Source organism: Mytilus californianus, unplaced genomic scaffold (genome assembly GCF_021869535.1).
Source record: "Mytilus californianus isolate M0D057914Y unplaced genomic scaffold, xbMytCali1.0.p SCAF_8, whole genome shotgun sequence".
Lineage (NCBI taxonomy): Eukaryota > Metazoa > Mollusca > Bivalvia > Mytilida > Mytilidae > Mytilus > Mytilus californianus.
The window spans coordinates 81,825,612-81,832,855 of record NW_026262734.1 but is presented as its reverse complement, the minus strand read 5'-3'; the positions used below and the strand labels follow the sequence as shown (position 1 = coordinate 81,832,855).

General features: G+C 30.8%; 1 long non-coding RNA gene across 1 annotated transcript; it reads left to right on the top strand.

Moving 5' to 3' along the window:
* Nucleotides 1-665: 665 nt before the first annotated feature.
* Nucleotides 666-6,426, top strand: LOC127711077 (uncharacterized). Its single transcript, XR_007986466.1, has 3 exons — nucleotides 666-1,492; nucleotides 2,344-2,439; nucleotides 5,106-6,426. It is a non-coding gene; the product is annotated as an uncharacterized LOC127711077 (long non-coding RNA).
* The last annotated feature ends 818 nt before the right edge of the window (nucleotides 6,427-7,244 follow it).

Sequence of the window (7,244 nt, the reverse complement as noted above, 5' to 3'; positions counted from 1 at the left end):
TCACAACTTGACAAATTTTTATACATCATCTTAATCCTTGACATAAAATAAAAGAATTTGACCACTTAATTTTTCCCAGAATCGTATCTATTTTTAGTAACAGCCTCATTTGCATAATTCTGTAAATTCATAATGAAACCAAGGAAAAATCCAACTTTTTTATGCCTTTTAAGAATGACCCAGAAGCATAATAAATGGGGTAGTTGAGTTTTTAGAGTAATGTCAGCTGAAACTCATCCATTTTACTATGTTATGATCAATACAAATGAAAATTTAAACGATTTGGCACATTGCCAGGAGCAGGGACACAAAGGCGGGGTTTTTCATACATGAATTTACGTGGTTTTCATTCGCTTCTATCTTGCAAGACCCATTCCGGATTTGTTTGCAACTTATATCGGTTTTAACTATGGGGTATGTTTTATATCAAAACAAAATATTAAGCTTGGCAAATGACTATTATATGTTAATTTATGCCTTGGAAGAATGGTGATTTTAGTCCCAAATTGACACATTTTGATTTTGATTTTAATTAAATTCTAAACACAATTGGTACTAAAATGGCTCATAAAATCATTCGAACAAGTAAAATCAATTTGTCTGAAAAATGAAATAAGACGTATTTGTACTGCAAGACCAAAAATCAATTAAATTGTCTGAAACCAGGGAGTCCATCTTTTTTGCTCTTCCATTGACTTATCTCCCTTGGGTAAGATCTCAAACATGTCAGCTCCCAGTGATGGTTTGGCAGACAAATGTTTACAGTGAAGTTTGTGACTTTAATAATCTAGGATGAGCATGTGGGCCATCCCAGCCTTATACATCTACATATTACAAACTATTTAAGATATCTGAATGCACTAAAGACCAAAATAGCATTTCCAAACAAAATAATTACTGCCAAGAAATTTGACAATCATGACAATAATTTAGTGAATAAACATGATAAATATTGATTGGAAAAATAAGTCCATGAACAGCAAAAAGTGTTTTTAGATTTCAACGAGCAAAACAAAAGTATTCTAAATCATTCTTCGTAAAAAAAAAGAGCGAGTGGAACCACCTTGCCCGCACCAAAATTGAGATTGAGAGTGTCAAAACTGCTCTGGCGCACCATCAATAAATCAACAACACTCTCTCTACCGTGGTATTGAAACCAGCATTGGTAACCAAACATATTCATACAGATACAGACTACCATTCATCTACATTTAGGAAGTCTGAATAATACTGAAAACTGTGGTGTAGAATTTCCAACAGGACTCCTTATTTTATATAAGACAAGGAGTGGTTTATTTTCCCATGGTTGTTACATCATCTTGTCTTTGAATATGCTCGAAGTACAGGGACTTTTATGGAATTCATTGACATGATAGTCAAGCAAGATGTCAACATCTCGTCCAACCCTCTTCCAGCAAAGCCTAAGCTGACCAAGGATCTTCACCCTTTCAAAACAGGCTGTATACAGGACGAGTTATTCCAGTAGGAATAGGTACAAATCTTACAATCAATTTTCATTTGTTCCATATAGTCAATCTGAAATTAGGGGACCAACAATTGATACATTAGCTAGATTAAAAAAAGGAGGGGTGGGTGTTGAAGGGGCATGTGAATATTCTTTTACACCTGACCTGTTTCTAAGACATCCTATTTATTTCCTATGGCAAAGTGCAAGCAAATAATATATATCCGTATATACATTGTTCTGTCTTGGGACCATTTGATTAAAAAAGCAAGGGGGAGGGTTAGAATGGTCAAAATATTTATGTCCTTGTCAGCTTAGGACAGAATTTTAATTTTCAAGCTATTAACCAGGGTACAATATATATTTATTTTCTGCTTTAAAAAATCAATTTATAGACCAGAATCATGATAATAATCAAAATCTATTTCAACATATGCAACGTTTAGCAGGTCAGGTTTTTATTCTCTTCCCCTAAGTTATATTTTCAGTTCTTACTGGAATTTGTTCAGCTCTTTGTCTACTAAAAAAACTTTTATCTCGTGGAAAAGCCTCCTACAAATACATGTTTTACATACAACATACTGTACATGTAACACTAGACAACTTTATCCAGAGAATAATATTTTTTTAATGAACTAATAGGCCATGGAGACTAAAAAAATCTAAAGCATTGCAAACTTTTGTAAAGTTCAATTTTAGGACCCTACATGTACATGTATGTAGATTACTTATAGAGGCCTTTTTAAAAGAAAAAACATACATTTAAACTACATGCACAGTGATGCTACACTACCCTACATTTCCTGTCTGATATATTTTATTTCATGTAAAACAAAATTGAAGAATTATTTTATAGTTTTAACACTTTTTATTTGTAGGGCTATATATATGCAAGCAATGCTCAATTAAGATGAATTTTTGTAAAAGTGACAATAGCCAGGTCAAAATAAATACATGTATAGAAGAAGATATTGGTAAGTTATTATTAACTTATATATTAATTTAACTGGTTGTATAACATGGTAATCATACAAAGTATATGTAATCACTTATATAATAACATAATTATACAATTACATGTTATACATTTGTACATCAGTTTTATTATACAGGTCTTTGTTAACTTCAGGTTTTCCCATTGAAAAATCACTTTGCTAATTTTAATTTGTAGTACTATATTGGGCGGCTCCTATAGTTTCCATTCAATAACTAACAATGACTAATGAACTGTTCATACATTCCATTTCAATTATTTTATTTATTAATTCGTATTACTTTTACTGTTAAGTCTGTTTTTTGTGATATCCATTTTACGTGACTCTGTATTTATGTATCCCGTCATACTTTGAACGACAAAATTATTTTATGTCTACCTGTGCGAATTTCAAACGCACAATTTTACGCCAGTACTTAAAACCTTCCATCCTTTATGGGTGGATTTTACATAGATATATAAAATCGTATAATATAAGCAAAATGAGGATGTTAAATTTGATGTACAATGATGTATGCCTTTTTGTGCTTCTTCGTTACATTTGTTTGTTTTTATAGTGATTAAGATGATAACACAATGTTGACTGCTGTACCCCTATTTTTGACAATTTTACCTATTGTGTCGGTTTGTTTTGTTCACGCATCGTTGTCAATATAATGGAATTTGATGCGACTGTCATACATGTACAAGTGAGAGGTTTATTATCTACTATAAAACCAGGTTCAATCCACCATTTTCTACATAAGAAAATGCCTGTACCAAGTCAGGAATATGACAGTTGTTATCCATTCGTTTGATGTGTTTGAACTTTTGATTTTGCCATTTGATTGGGGACTTTCCTTTTTGAATTTTCCTCGGAGTTCAGTATTTTTTGTGATTTTACTTTTTCAAATATAAAAGGGGGAGATTTTTATTGGTACTTTTGAAGATATTTCACCTGTTCGATTAATTGATTGGTTGTTGGTAATGCTAATGTCCAATGGCAAATAGTTCATGCATGTTTAGGACAAGAACAAATTAAAATAAATACATTATTTGGGTTCTTAATATGCTAAATCTAACAATGTATTTAAATAATTTAAGATGCTCCATTTTAAATTGGTTCACATTGATTTCAAAATGGTCCAAAAATTTTTTTCTTATTTCTACACAACTTGAATTCTTGAGGTTCTTTTGATATACAAAATGCAAATGTTTTATATTTAGATTTTTAATTTTGGTCCGGTTTTCAAATTTGTCCACATTTTAAAGTCCAAAGGGTCCAAATTTTAACTAAGTTTAATTTTAACAAAACTTGAACTCTAATTACAATGAATTAGGGTTCTTTGAATGATAAATAGAAATAATCAAATATCCTGAATATAAATATGTACTTAGATTTATGATTTCGGTCCCAGTTTTCAAGTTGGTTCAAATGGGGTCCATAATTTAACTGTGTTTGATTTCAACAATAATTTTAAAGATGCTGATTCAGCCTGAATCTAACCTGTAGTTAGTTTTGGGCCTTATTATGAAATTGGTTTACATTGAGGTCCAAAGGGTCCAAAATTAAACTAAATTTTAAATCTTAATTTGATCTTGGGGTTCTCTGATATGCTGAATCTATTAAACTTTATCTTTATACCATATTTATTCTGTGTTAGAAACCTATTCTTTGTCAAATACTTAATCCCATTTCAAATTTAGAGCTGTTATAGCTTGAATGTTCTGTCCAAACTTGCATCTCTTCTTCATCTTCCACAAAATTTGTCCTTTTCTGAGATAACTGGTGTTATCTTTTTAAATGAAACTTTAGTGAAAAGAAAAGCACAATATGTGGATGATTATCTGATGTCAAACATTTTCAAGATGGCCACCAAGGATGGCACAAATTTCAACACTGGTTAATTTAATGAAAATTGTTAATTAGGGATAGTCGTGGTAGTTTGACTTGCTAAACAAAGTAAGGTTGTTTTTTCTTCCAAAATGGCAAACATTTTCAAGATGGCCTTATATGAAAATTGACATTAAGGAATTATAGCACTTTTGACATGCCAACAAAACAATGAAATTTTTTTTTAAAGATGGACACAGCAAATAAAGGGTAAAATTTTCAATTTTGTTGAGTTTGATTTTAAAGAATATTGATATTTAGCTGTACTTTGACACAGAGAACAGATATAAAGATGGCCACCATTTCAAAGATTGTCACTAAAAGCGGTCAAATTATCACCATTGTCTGTTTTCAATGTAAAATTATATTGAGAGGTAATTTGACATGCCAAACAAAATGGAGGCAATTTTTATTGTTGTAAAGATGTTAAGGGCTATTTGGACATGCTTAAAAGGAGTGGATAATAACTATTCTGCAAAAATGATTTGGCTTTAGTTGGGAGAATTTTGTAACTGCATCCACTTACAGTAAAAGTTGTCAATTTTATTTCCTGTCAGTGGTATATATGAAATTAAAAAAAAATGTGGTATGATGCCAATGAGAACAAATGACATAGAAGTAAAGCTATAGATCTTCATACGCCATATGGCCTTCAACAATGAGCAAGACCTATACTGCATATATATTCAGCCATAAAAGGGCCCAAAATAAGAAATTGAAAGAATTTGAAAACTAACAGCCTGATTTATGTATGTATGTTTTGTGGTTTTCAGATCTAGACTCGCAGCTAACCTTTCTGTCAGTGTCAACAACAACTGAACTTTCACAGCAGTCAACATCAGATTGGGAGACTGATAATGCTTCTAACAGAAACAATTTCAACCAACCAAACAAGCAACAGAAACTTTCCAACTTTAAAACAACAGTTAAATCTTCCATGGGATGATGTCTCAAAAAATAAGAGTTCATCATTTATGGAGATTTTAACGTTATGGTTTTTCTTTTACAAGAAAGTTAATGTACACTTGTTTTATAGTAAAACCTATAGCCGTTCAAGTATAAAAAAACACATTCAACTTTATTGAAATTTGAAGATTCATATGACTTATTTTAATTCTGTTATCTCCGAGGATATGATGTAGAGCATTATAGGTACAGTAATCTTAACAGCTATCCAATTTCATTCAAAATTCTCTATAAATTTTGCACTGGTATATATAGACTAAGTAATTTGTTTTTCGTCTAGTTATGGGATTTTTTTTTAGAAGCATTTATGATTTTCATGTTTGTATTGACCACATTGCAGCAACATAGATATAGGTACCTGGCAAATCTTGCCTTGTTAGCAAACTAGGCTCAAAGGGTCATAAAAAAATTTCGATCACTTAGTGTCTGTTAAAATCATCTGTTTACAGTTTTCACTTTTAAACCATCATCTTAATAACTTTAGAAGAAGTGTCATACATATATATATGTATACAAAATTTAAAAACTTTTCAATATATATATATATATGCGTTTTGTTAAAATATACTTTTTCACTATTTTGGTCTTTTGGAAAATGTTGTTTGTGCTGTATTTAGACCCCTCTACCAAGAAATTTGTTTTACATGCACACGTATAAAAATTGCGGTTTTTATCCAACGCAATCATAGGTTTGAACGTTGTTTTCAATTTAGACTTGTTTATATATATATATATTGATAAAAACTATCAACATGACAAGATCTAAATACCCAAAATTTTTCTGAAAAATTGGACATAACATCTATGAGCTATTGTCCCTGAAATGTGTAAGTTTACAAATTTTCACAGTTTTCTGCTACTATCCGACAACTATATCAATATATTATAAGAATAAATTGCAAAAGTGGTCAGAAGAAACTTTTTTTTTACAGTCTGAACTTATTCTGAATTGTTTAACTGCTAATTTAAATTGATTGCGTTTGAAATATGTGTTTTTTATCATTTTAGGTGCACAATTTGTCAATACGATCTATTTCGGCTCCTGGGAGCCTCTAGATTTATAATGAATAATTTTTATTTATGTATGATTATTTTCTTAATGTATTAAATGAAACATTAATTATTCTTTTCCATTTGTTGTTATACTTATTTATAAGTCCAGATCCTATCATATGTCAGTAGTTACAAATTAGACGGCAAAATTGAGAAAATTTGAATATGCAGGTTACCCCATTTTTGTTGTGGCATATACCAGACACCAACATTATTTGCCGAGCTTGATATTTTTTTTGATTGGGTATATATAGTTATACTTTGCAAGTAGATATGTTGTTTTACAATAATAAACGGGTCTTGGAGTATTTTGGCTCTGAAAGATGACCAAAATCAGCCATTTTGGACATGTAGCTAAATAAGACATATTGAAACAGTTAGATTATACATACACTTAATAGACAGCATTGTTAATTCTATGCATTCTTACACTTAAAGTGATGTATTACTAGGAACAACTATCAAAAAATTATATATGTTACCATATTTTTTTATTTAAACCAGCGAAATATGCCAAAAAAGGCTTATTTTTGCTGTTTTCGAGCAATTTTATCTGTTAAAACATGGCGCTCTAAAAATATCCAGATCGGTTCAATATTTTCCCAAAAAAATTTGTGTGGTTATTTACATTACTAAGGTGCACCAATATGCCAAATATGAACTCATTTGGAAAAAGTGACATTCAGACGGTTTTGCATGGTTTTCTGGCAGATTGGCTCTTAAGTGTATGGAACTTAATTAAAATTTCAAAAGGCAGAAGGATACTATTTATGTCAGCAGAGACAGAAAGGGTCCTTCCCAGGTATAACTTGTATGACTATAGAAACAGAATGAAGCAGGAAACCCTGCAAAACATACTGCATATTAAGCTGAACAGTGACAAGCAATGCCTT